General features: G+C 37.6%; 1 protein-coding gene across 5 annotated transcripts in view; it reads left to right on the top strand.

Moving 5' to 3' along the window:
- Positions 1 to 13,366, top strand: part of LOC131043659 (DEAD-box ATP-dependent RNA helicase 35) — a 67,219-nt gene that overhangs the window by 14,467 nt on the left and 39,386 nt on the right. For 2 of the 5 annotated variants that reach the window (XR_009105568.2, XR_009105567.2), the window contains one exon: positions 2,764 to 2,862. The exons of 2 other annotated variants lie outside the window; for them this stretch is intronic. The gene's annotated coding sequence lies outside the window, so the exon portion shown is untranslated. Of the gene's footprint in view, positions 1 to 2,751; positions 2,863 to 13,366 lie in introns of all 5 variants that reach the window. One more of the 5 variants, XR_009105566.2, reaches the window with a different exon arrangement.

The raw sequence follows: 13,366 nt of genomic DNA, 5'->3' as shown, positions 1-13,366 counted from the left end.
ATAAGCTTTGCATCATGTGTTATGGTGAGGGAACCTATGTTTACTCATTGTTTTGTATTCATGATTGAGGATAGGAAGATATCTCTCTTTGGGAGGATATATGGCCATAGTTACCTTGACGTCCCTAAACTTTTGAGTGCAAATTCTTATGTACTCAGTGGAAGTAAGAATATGTGAGACATGTCAGTACCCCTGCACATCTCTCAGGAAAGGCATTGTGACAGTGATAATATAGAACATTTTAAGCACTGTAGAAACCAGATATCTGATGCAAGCAGTGGTTTAGGATATGAAGATGATGGTGTGTTTGGTCTTCATGAGAATCATAGTGACTTGCGCTTTCTCTTACTTATTGATTTACAACATTGAATCATATCATGAGGATTGAGTAAACATCAATAGATCCCTTTGTACTGGCTTTATATCAGATTCAAATGATGAAAGCCCTTGTATTGTATTATATTGTTGATTGTAAGCAATCCAGCATATGTCGCATATGATCACATTCAACTAGTATATGACAATCCAATCTATTTACCTTGCTCATATGTAAAAGCGTGATGATCTAGCATCAGTTCATTCTTTATAACCAATTGTAAAAACATTAGGAACTGCAACCCCATGGTTGATTGTACTTCATAACAGCTAGCCTCATTGGGTCTGTCGCTTTGTGTTACTTTGTAGATTGACATTTGTAGTTTGTATTGTGTAATTAATTTTGAGGGTTTACATTTTGAAGTTGACTATGTAGTAATGCACCATGCACTATGTGGTGTGCACTGTGATCAGTGATCTCAAAATTAATAAGGGAAATCCATATTTCTAAACTCATGATGTACTCTCATTTACTTCTGCTCTCTCACTCTCTATGCAATTAGGGTGGCTTTAAATGTTTAAAAGTTCATTTATTTCTTTTCCTTTCTTTTTGTGGAATTCTCCCATGTTTTTTGGGTTCCCAATATTTTTGAGGGTTTTTCTGGAGAAATTGAAAATATCTTAATCTTTTGGTTGTTGAGATATTCCCAAGAAAGATATTTGCTTCTATGACTATACCAATTCATATGACAAATTATGAAAATATCTTGACTTTTTTTAGATTTTTCATTCATATGACAAATTTCTAAGGTTTAAAATTCTTCCCACTTCTAAATTTTGAAAACTTTAACATAGGATTTATCTTCCAATTTTTATAGGAAATCCTACCTCATTTCTTTAGCTGTCTTCACCACAAAATTCTTCTCCATCTGTCTTGATGAGGGAAGAGATTCCAGCGTATTCTATGAATTCTTCTTCTTGATATTCACATTTCGTTTGCACACAGAAAGAAAGTAAACTTCAGATCATAGTTGGACTACTTGCCGAAAACTCGACGAGCAGTTAAAAACTCGCGAGTTTTTTTTCAAGGCGAGTTTTGGTGAGTTTTTCACAAAAAATCGGCGAATTTCTATAAAAAACTCGGCAACACTAAAAAAAGAGGCCCAAACATGTCAAAATTTATCTAATTTTTGTTTTTTCAGGTCAGTTTCATTCTCTTTTTGATTATAACATTTAAGTATCAGTCTTATACTTCAAGTTATATTTCACGTATATATTGGCAGGATGTTTGAGAGTGGTTTTAAATCTCTAGGAGTTATAATGCAAATTCTAGGTTTTAGAAGATCTTTTAATTTTTCAGACTTAGTCAAATTTCAGTGATCAGTATGCTCCTATCAACATTCTCTTGCTCTCTCTATCTGCCCTGAATTTTAGACCTATCTATCTCCCTATCACTCTTCCTTTATCCCCCTCTCTACCACTCTCTATCTCACTCTCTCCTCTCTTCGCAAAGATCTAGACCTATCTCTCTACCCCTTTCTTTCTCACCCTCAGACCTCGGCGAGGGGTGCTACCCTCAACCTAATTTTAATTTGTAGATGCTTGGTGGAAAAGTTGGGGTGGACATACCCCAAATCTCAAAAAAATTGCCCTCAGAATCTTATGTCAACCTTGTAGTTCATCCAGTTGTGAGCGCAATTGGAGCTTGTTTGAGGCCATCAACACGAAGAAGATGAGCAAGTTAGCTCAAAAACGCCTCAATGACCTTGTCTTTGTGCAATATAATCTTTAGTTGCGCATAAGGAAGGTAGAGGAAGCACCAGCTGGTCCAATTGATTTGGATGATATAGATCCTTAAGTGACTGGATATCACAGGAGCAACCTCCATTGTTTATAGAGGATGACATCAATGATTTGGAGAGGTAGGCTACGAAGGAGGAGGGGGGTGGATTTGGTTTCACACTAGATGACATTAAGGAGGATGAGGAGTAATTGCCAGTTCCAGGTGCAGCTAGAGACAAAGCTACATCTAGGATGGAGGATGAGCCACAACTTGAGCCAGTCATACCGAGCGAGGAGGCACAATCACGCCCACAACAGACTTCTAGGACTAGACCCTCTAGTTCTACCTCTCCCTTAGTTTGTACTAGAGTTGGGAAGAGGAAGATGTAATTGTATTGATTTATTTATATTTAGTTGTACAAAAACTATTTACTATTTTGCTTCCAGCCATCAGCATTCCTCATGAGGATGCGATTTTGTACTCACTTTGCATTTAAATATATTTAGACTCAGCTTGTTTCTTTTGTGTTCTCATTTATTGACTCATTGGATGCATCTTCTCATTAAATTTTGCAAAAAAATTTGCATTTTTAATTAAATTTAAGCGTGTTTTTAAGTTGTCGAGTTTTTGCCGAGTTTTCCGAGTTTTTCCAGAGTTTTTTTCAGGCCTTGCCGAGTGGGGAGTAGTTCATCTATGCTTCAGATCGACAATTGCAGAATGCTCTGATCACTTTTCTGAGTTTGCTGATGAAGAGATTATTGTAGGTAAGGATTTTACTCACTAACCGTGCATTTTTTTGATTTTGTTTCATTCTGTTTTAGTGCTTCCATGGTGCACTCAAAAACAACTTTGTTCCCTTTATTGAGCAAAAGCATAGAGGAAAATGGTGTTATAGGTTTAACCAGTCTTTTTATTTAGGCTAAGCCTTGATCTCTTCTCATTTAACATGGATTTTGTGTTCTTAACTAGTGTTGCTGTGCTTAAGGGCTTAAGGCATTCACAATTCCTTAGAATAAAATTAATTGGGAACCCTAGTTGCAACAGCATCACAAGGAGTCATATCTGCATAGAACTTAACCATGTAGAAGCCTTGTTCATTTTAGAAACATTGGAAAAACAATCAGTGGAATCACGATCTTTTACAGGCACTGTTATAAGTGAAAAACAAGGCGCAAGCTGTTACTAAAGAACTGGCATGAAGATTCTTGTTGCCTATACCTGAAGTGTAATATTTCAGTTTTATCCCACTCCCTTGGACTCCATTAACAGAAAGAGTTATCAATTAAGGGATAATGCCCAGGGTTCCTCAGGAACACATTGCCCCCTTCCAACATGTTCCTACCTACCCCTCCTATCCTTAACATCCTGTCACCAGGAAAACTGAGGACATGTCCCAAAGAGCTTAACATCCCCCAGGCTGGCTGGGGATAGCTGAGACGTCCCTCAACCATCTCAGGGACAATTAGATGCTCCACCGGTGGTCTGAAAAACCTCAACATTTTTTTTAACTGTCCATATAGCAAATGTATTATCACTTGCAACTGTCAAAAGAAAGCATGCATTTTTTGATTTACTGCATACACTATAGAGTGAAGGTGTACAACTGTTGAATGAGAGCATACAACTGTAGAATGAGAGTGTAATGATAACATACGTTTTTTACTCTTTTCATCAATGGGAAATTATGCGACTACATGTAACTATGGAAAGAAAATTTACAGTTGTTAAATGTCTGCATACAATCATGGAATGAAATGGCAAGATACAGTTGTTTCTTGTTGTATCAATAAGTGATTCTATGATGACTGCTTACAGCTGTAGGATAGCAGACAGTTATAAAATGAGTGTATACAGGTGTAGAATGAACAAAAGCATGATTGCATATACTTGTAAGTGTATTCATGCTTATGTCAAATGAGAGCATATAGTTGCAAAGTGAAATCACAGATATGTCAGATGAGGGCACATGGTTGTAAGAGATTTATGTTGTTATTACACTTTCATTTACAACTTTGTATCCTTTGGACCTTTTGTTGTAATGAGAGAAATTTCTATTTTTTATCGATGCTATGTTCGAATCAGTGGATGTGTTACTTGGAATGCTGAAGTTTATACATTATATGAATGTCTAAACTTGAATTTTGATGTCATGTATAGCTGAACTTGAAAAAAAACTGAGTTATATGTATATATTTCAAAATTTATTCTTTCAATATGTACATATATATATTTGAATCAATGAACATGTAATATTGAATATTGAAGTTTATAAGTTAGATGAATGTCTAAACTTCTAAAAATATGTTGTATATGTGTGTTTATATATATGTATACATACATACATATATGTATCTATGCATATATACATATAGTGTATATATTTAACATATATTTGTATATATGTATGTGTAAATATATGCAGAAATATTATATACATATGTAGAATATGTATATATATGTATATTGTATGTGTATGCATATGTAGAAAGATGTATATACATTCAGTTCAAAACTTTATCATTCAATATGTATGTATGTATATTCAGTTCAAAATTTATCTTTAAATATGCCACATATGTGCATATATACATATATATTAAAAGATAAAATTTTGAATCGTTCCTATGTATTTTAACTAGACAAGTTATACTTTATTTCTATTGCGCTTACTATGAAATAAAACAAATTTATAAATGAAATACAAAATGAAAGTACTTTAAAATGATTTAAGACAGTAACCATGATGATTGGGACTGAAAACTAGAAGTGAATCTAAGCTACAGAAAAGAAACTACAAAATGGAATAGAAAATAAAGAATATAACATCAGAAATAGAATGACATGGCCAGGAAACAGGTCTAACAATTTTTTGTTCAATTTTGAGCACTTTGGAAAATCCAACACTGCTGCTGACAATGTCCAACAGTGTTGCTTGACATTGCCCAACACACTGTCTAATTCTAGTGATCTTCTTGTGCATTGGTGTTTGGGTGTTCGAAGGCCTTCAAATTTTCAGATGCTTTCTCCCACTTGCAGATTACTAAAATGATTTTCCAACAGAGACATCTAAATAGTGGAAACCTGAGCAGAAAAATGATGTTTGTGCTTTTAGAAGACTGCTTTAGTCAATCCCCTATTTGGCTTCTTATTCTCAGTAGTAACAACACATTGAAAAAGTCTGTGTGGACCAGTGTTCCACGGAAACGCGTCTCCCCCTCTTAGGCCCAAGTCCCCCCTTCCTCAAAACTTTTTCCCTTTGTCCCCTCGTCCCCGAAGCCCGTCCCCGCATCCCCCCGTCTCTCCGTCCCCACCATCCGTGGAACACTGGTGTGGACCTGTTGACGTGTATTTTATACACAATCATACACAGAATAAAATACCTAAAGGCATCTTATCCTCTCTTGAGAAAATAGTCTCTAACTGCTGAAGATTCGCGTAAAGGATCAGTTAGGTAGACTCCAAGGTTCTTTTAGTGGGGTCTCCACGTGTGGACAAGCTCCAGTGGTATGATGTGATTTGCTGGAATCACAAGGGGACTTACATTGAACTTCCGATCTGCTTTGCTGGACACAGGCTCTTACTAACTTAGATTTGAAAAAAATGGAAAAAAGATAAGGGCGAAGAGAGGATCTAATCCTAATACTAAGAATGTAGGAGCAATGATTGGATTTTTGATGAAACTCTAACTAGGTCTTGTTTTGACATCAATGGAACATCTACACAAGACTAGTGCGATCTTCTAAGGGGAGCTTTATGATGTTCAAATTATCACCGCAGGCATAGATACCATCCAAGTTGATGCATATCAATGAAGAGGCGACAAATTGAAATTGAGCTTAAGCTGAACGATTCCAGTCGACTACACAAGGCAAGTTTGCAATCAACAAACTGCTAGTAGTATGGATGTATGAATTCCACCATCAATCAATCACATTCCCTCCATTCATCTAATTATCTACCATCTAAGATTGAAGACTTCAACAAGAAACCATGCAAATTGCAAGAAAACGACATATTTCACCATTACTTCAATGAAAATGGAGTTTGTTTACAATCAATGGCAACAATTTCTTGCCTTGTCCTCCTATTCTACTCTCTAACTACTTTCAACTATTTACAACTCTCTCTAATTCTATCTAAAATTCCTTTTTACAAAATGAAATGCCTGGGCTTATATAGTGCCCACAATACAATTTGATGGCTTAGATCAATTCAAGATCAATGGCCAAGATTTTACAATGAAAACCCTAATTAGGGTTTGTTACAACCATTACATAACATTTAATGCTTGACCAATGATAAAATTGTATTGCTTGGACACATGTCCCTTCTAGAAAAATCGACCAATGGATAGCCGGGGTAGGTACATCGAAGTTTGTGCCACCTTCCATGAGTTAAGTACATTGAATCTGGACATGCTGAGGTGGACTTCACTGACTGGAGGAGTGATGACTGGGATGCCACCTCATCTGACACTTGAAGCTTGCTAGATATTCAATTTGATGTCGTTGAGAGGCTATCTTTAATTAACTCTTGTCCTAACTCCTTTTGTCCTTGATGTGCAGGATGACGATGTACCTCGCCTTGGAACGCTGGATTGAAAGGGGTCGCCCATGTCCTGGCTAAGACCGTCTTGGCGAAGACCGTCCTTGATCCGGCTTGATTTTCCTTGAAGAGATCTCCATTTGATGCCTACACAACATTTCAAAATTAGTAACATGATTTTGCAATACATAACATAAATTAGAGAGCAAATTTTAGGAAACTTAATGATAAGTCCTTTATTAATCATTTCCTAAAAAAGACTGAGCTAAGGCAAAACAAAATTCCAAAATTCAAAATTTAAGGCAATGACGATCAAAATTTAAAATTAAAACAAGAGATCTTGCCATACCTTACTTGAGAGCTTAACTCTAAAATGCAAAATGAATAAAATTCGCCTAGGCGAAATTGAGGTATAAATAGTCTTCAATGTTATCTCCTCAAAAGATCAATTTCACCACCTTTGGATTTCAACGTGATCTTCAAGTCTTGCCTCTTTGACAACTCGCTCAAATGGATCTTCAAGTTCGCCTTAACAAATCCTCCTAGTCTCGCACCTTTGACGTGGTCTTCAATCCTTGACAAATTCGCTCCAACGAAGTCTCCAAGATATCGCACCACCTTTATTAGTAAACTCCAAATCGCACTTCTCCCTTGTCTTCCTTAATTCGCATGTAGAAGGATAAAATGATGATGTGAAAATGAAATCTTCCACTCCCCATATATAGCGCTTGGATTGCATTTATCCCTTAGGCCGACTTGAGGATATAAAACAATTTTTTAAATGATTTTTAAATGATTTAGCAAGGCCGACCTCCCTTTGTAGCGCTTCAAATTCGATTTTTATTAATTAATTAATTAATTATTAATGCCTTACGTTTTTAATTTGCAAATTTCGATTTTTAATAAAGGCAAAATAATTAATAAAAGATCAACGCCATATTAAATGCCAAATTAAATAGGATTTTCAATTTTTTATCGAACTTAGCATTTAAGGAAAATTTGAATTGCTTATTTGGCACCAAAACTATGAAAATGAGAGGGACGTACCTCATCGCCCTGGTCCCTTGGAGAGGGACAGGAGCGATCCATGATTTTGTCTTGATTTTTGCATTTTTCACGTTCAACTCCTTCATCTCCACGTTCAACATTAATCATCATGATGAGTTCTTCGAATTTGATTGCCTTGCATGCGTTCATGAGTGTCTTTGGATGTTCATCTCCCTGGTCCTTGTCCAAAGGACAGGAGCGATCTTCAAATTTCCACGTTCAATATGCATCCTTTTATCTTCGATCTTCATTGTGATGTCCTCCAAACGTCGTCCCTTGCCTCGCTTAACCTCACCTTGCTTTGATCTTGAAGGAATATGAGTGCTCTTGATAGGATCGCCCTGGTCCTTGTCCAAAGGACAGGAGCGATGTGAGGCCTTTACACCATTTGGCGATGTTTGGACGTTCAAAACTCTTGTCTATCACCTTGTTATCATACCATGGACCCTCCAGAACATTGCAATATATTGTCCTTATGTGAATTTTGCATGAAATGATCAATACATCTAATATCGCTCTGGTCCCTTCCTGAAGGACAGGAGCGAAGTTCATTATTAGGTGCTTGTTCTTGTTTTTACCAACTTGCAATTATCTTCATTGCGTGGAATGATGTCCTTTCGACCCTCTTGGTAACTCGAAACTTTTTTGTCTTTTGAAATCTACGCCATTATGTAGGTATCGCTCTGGTCCCTTCCCAAAGGACAGGAGCGATCTGGGTTATAGAGTGCAAATCCTTCCATGTGATGACCTTTGCAACGTTGCGCTTGATGGAAATGCCTTGAGATGTCTTCGCCACCCTTCGTCTTGACTTGGATCGGCCTTGAACTTTGGAGGGACGACCTTGAACTTTGGAGGGACGTATCATCACCATTGTATCGCTCTGGTCCCTTGGAGAGGGACAGGAGCGATCCTCCCTTTGTGGCCTTCATCTTACTTTGCCAGGTTCCAAGTTTATATTCAACGGAGTCGTCCTTCTTCACTCTATCCGCCCATGTCTTTACATTGTTTGTAACTTTGCAAGAAAAGCAATTATATCAAAAATCGCTCTGGTCCCTTCCTGAAGGACAGGAGCGAACTAGGCATTTAACACTGTTATGGACGTCCCAAAAATCTTCAATTTATATTCAATGGAAAGATCTTATGTTTTCCTTCGTTTTTGAACGTAAACTTGCCTTGACCCTTGTCTGGATTTTGCAAAATGGAGGAAATCGCTCTAGTCCCTGGGAGAGGGACGAGAGCTACAAGGTACCTCGCCCTGGTCCCTTGGAGAGGGACAGGAGCGATTTAGTCAATATAGGTCATTTTCCTTCGTTTTTGCATCTCAAATTATATTCATTTGGCAAAGCATCTTCCTTCGGGCGTCCTCAAATTGTTAAGTTATCAAAATCTTGCAAGGACAAAACGAAATTTGAATCGTAGCTCCGGTCCTTTACTGAGGGACAGGAGCGATTTTCTTCCTGGAGGCCTTTCTGTACTCATGAAAATCTTCAATTTATATTCAATGGAAAGATCTCGTCGTTCTCCATTATTTCAAACGTAAAATTTGTCTGGACTCTGCAGGGACGATGAGATATTTGAAATTGAGCTCCCGTCCTTCACTGAGGGACAGGAGCGATTTTGCTCCTACAGGCCAAAATAACAAGATTTTTCACATTTTAACACTTCACGAGGCGAAAACAAATCATTTGAGATGCCTAGGATCAAAAATCAAAAAAGTCAAAATTTGGTCAAAAATATTCAATTGGACAAAAATTCACATTTCATCTTCAACACTTAGACAAATTTAAGCTCTGCATCAACATTCCAATTGAAAATTAGACCATTCTGGCAAATTCATTGCATTCAAAATTTGCATTCTAGAAAAGAAGCTCAAAAAGCTCTCAAAAACGACTGGATTCTGGTCCGAAAAGACGGTAATTAAAACCCTAAGGCTTGACCCTAAATCCAGACAACTAACAGACTAACAAAACCCTAGAAAAAGCAAAGCGAAAACGAGCAAAACGAGCAAAAAAAACATGGGTCCCCATTTGCAATGGGGCGATGTGTGAAAACGTCACAACAGGACCCTAGTGGTGTATGTAGAGAAATAGATGCTTAAGATGCAAACACTAGGTGGTGACCTAAACTATGGTATTGTGTGAATGCAATGGAGATAAGTGGTGATGGGTTTCACATGTATAGGTGTAGTGGAGGAAATTTGTTACCGTAAGGATGATTAATCCTAGAGAACAAATTGGCCCTCCAATACCTCTTCTATATTGGTGCTAAGGGTGAGCTAGGGGATAAAAATGGAAAGCTAAGCTAACAGACTGCAAATCAGACTCCCGGACGACTCTGTTGAGTCTCTATCCTTGGGATGAGCACATGGAACTGAGACACCAGCACGACGCATTGTCGTCCTATATAGGCGAAACATAGAAGCTGTATGAAAGCGATAGGTATGATAAAATTACTACATGAGTGATACAATAACAAACTAAATCGACAGTACATAATACGAAGTACTAAAATTAAGTGAGAAAAGATGAGGGAAGCTTACAACCGGTCCATGATTGAAGCCTCCTGCAAGATGATTGCCTTCTCACAACTATAAACTTTCACACAAGCAAGAAGGAAAACGTTGGGGATTGTGTTTTGGAGTCTGCCTTAGTCAGATCCTCATTTTGGTGTTTCCACCTCCACGGACAACTCAGATAACAACAACGGTGAAATGGAATGATAAAGATGAAAAGAAACATGATTAAGATAATAGATAGATTGAAATAAAAGATTATGAATACTCAAATAAACCAAGGAAAGTAAGTGAACTCCCCTTCCAAGACTTGTGAAGACAACACTGTGAGCTGTTCGAGAGAGTCCAACAATGGTGGTCTTGTGAAAGCCTGTGAATATTGCTCAAGAAGATCGCCAAGAGCTTCAACCTGCAAGAAAATGATCAAGAATCCTAAAAAATGCCTTCAAACGGGAGAGATATAGGCCCTGGAAGGCAAACTGACGTTGGTGGGCGCATGTAGAGGCGTTACGATTCCTTCTAGGCGTAGGCATAACTCTCAAATGACTACTTGCAGATTGTCAGATTTGCGGGATGCTAGTGCGTTGCGCGAACGTCTCCGCACCACACTAGTGTCTTGAGGATGACAAGTCAACAGAGTTGGTAAGATTCTAGTTTGTAGTTGACAAAGCGATCTAGGGCAAAACGACAAAAACGACGGTACACAACCTCCGATGATGTGGAGGAAGGTGCCATTTGTTGCGTTGAATTGTACAAGGTGTGATTTTTGATATTACAATAGGTAAATGGATAAGAATGGGAAGGGAAAAGATCCTAAATTTGCAACACAAGGGTTTGGATAAGGGGTTATAGTCAATGGATCTACAAGAGAATGGGAAATGGGAGATCCATGGCATCAAAGAGGGAAATGGGGGATCAAAGGAAAGAGGAATGAATGGAAGAGAGAGCCCATGAAAAATATGGCTTTAGTAGTTTTAAGTGCTTCCAGTCTGCAATCTTTAATGGTGGAGCTTTCTGCCTTGCAAAAAAAAGGAGTTCTCTTGGATGCTTTTGTGAGAGAGTTGTTTTTAGAGTTCAACCTTAGAAAATGAGGGCAAAATTAAGGTTATAGGAAAATCTATGCAAGATGACCATTGAATATGTAGTAAGAATTAGGGCTAAAATGGTTGTTGGAAGTCAAAATTCAAAATTTGGACATAGACACTTGTGTTAGACCAACATATGTAATAAGATTTTAGGGATCATGGGGAGGGGTTCCTAAGGCTAGTTGTCCATGATAAATAAGGTTAGAAAATAGGATTTGTTATTGGTAAAAAGGGCAAAAAACCTATGTTACCCCGATTTTCCAGGTTGACAATTTTTTTTTGCCAATTTTGGGGATGGCAGGGGGATGGCAATATAAAATATAGCAAAAATTCAAAATATATAGGGAAATTCTAAATGTTCATATTAAAACATGGATAAAGCATGCATATATACATTATATTCATATGAAAACATGGATAAAGCAGCTATATGTACATTATAGAACCTTAAAATACCACATTTGTGTTCAGAATTCATTGTCAGTACTCAATAGTCAATATACATTCATAATTCAGAATTCATTGTCAATTCTCAATATGCATTCATAATTGAAAATTCATTGTCAATATGCTAGCACTTGTTTGATTTGTTGAAAATTTGATTGCTCTGCTTAAACAAATATCACTGGAAATAATTGTTTTTATCGCCCATATTGCATATCCTTCCCTTTTAGCTATATGAATATCATATGGTAAGAGATGAGATATTTGTATCGTTCCCTTTTAAAGTTTTAAATATATCATATAGTCAAACATGAAATATGGCAACGATATTATGAATTATCATCATTGCCTTTTAAATTTTTAATAATGTTGTTATATGGAGCCTAATCAAACTTGGAGGTTAAATTTTCCCCACTTTTATTGGCTTAGTTTCCCCCCAAATTATTCAATGGGGGTTTGGGGGCAGCGCCCCCAAGACGGGGTCAAGGGGTAGCGCCCTCGAAAGCTCAAATGACTTTTATTATTTTATTTGCATTTAATTGATATTTTCTGCATGCAATTCCTAACAAATAATTGGAACGATTTCGGGCAAATAATTTGGGGCCCACATTAGGAAAATATGACATTTTTTATTTTTTTAATATATTTTACTACCCCTAGCTATGGGGGACATTCAGCCGTCCCTAGGACGGATTGGGGACATCCCAGCCGTCCCCATCCATCCCCGGGACGTATGGACATCCCCCACAGCTGGGGCAAACGTCCCCCCGTTTCGGGGACGTCCCCTCCAAATTCCAGCAATTTGGGGACGGGGGGGGAGCTGTCCCCAAGTCTCCGAAACGTCCTTGACGCGTCCCCAGGTTTCCTTGCAAAAAACAAGTAAAGTGACGCTTAAACACGACTAAGGGCATAGGCACCAAAATGAGTGCAAAAATACAAGGTGAAAGTTGCAAAGCAAGCAATTTTCAACCTTACACACACACACACATATATTTAGGTGCATGTATAAATGTGCGTGTTTATGTGTTTATTATATAACCATATTATCAAACATTATAGCTGACTTGAGAATTCACGAGTTGACATGCAAATTGACAACATTTGAATGTTTCCTCATTTGAGTTTTCATTATTAATGTGCACATATATAACAAAATGAAAATGCCGAAAAGTTACAACTATAAAATGTAGACACAATTAGATCTGTTGTTACTATGCCTTTGCTTCATCTTTGCCTAAATCAAAGTTAGAGTTCAAATTTGAGTCACTTCCAATATGAGGGATTGCTTCATCTAGTGGAACCCAACCAATCCTTCTTGTGCCTCATCATTTTGTGTGGTGTCTTTGGGATCAACATCCCATCATGCATCTAGAGTCCCTCAATACTCGATTTGCAAGGCGCCATGCAGGGCCTTCAACTTCTCAATTTGTTGAGAGGCAAGCCTATTCCTCTTTGATTGATTGATTGAAGTTGTATATGGACAAATTCCTCCCTACAGTAAAAGAACTAACAACTAGTGAAAGGATGTAAGTGGCAAGCATCCCCAACTTTGGGGCATTCTTCCCATGCCATGTTTGCATCCAATAGGTTAGATTGAACTAATGTAGCCCTATTTGTCCTCTCCTTTGTTTTTCT

Source organism: Cryptomeria japonica, chromosome 8 (genome assembly GCF_030272615.1).
Source record: "Cryptomeria japonica chromosome 8, Sugi_1.0, whole genome shotgun sequence".
NCBI lineage: Eukaryota > Viridiplantae > Streptophyta > Pinopsida > Cupressales > Cupressaceae > Cryptomeria > Cryptomeria japonica.
Note: the sequence above shows the minus strand (reverse complement) of the source record. Positions and strands in the feature narration are given on the sequence as shown.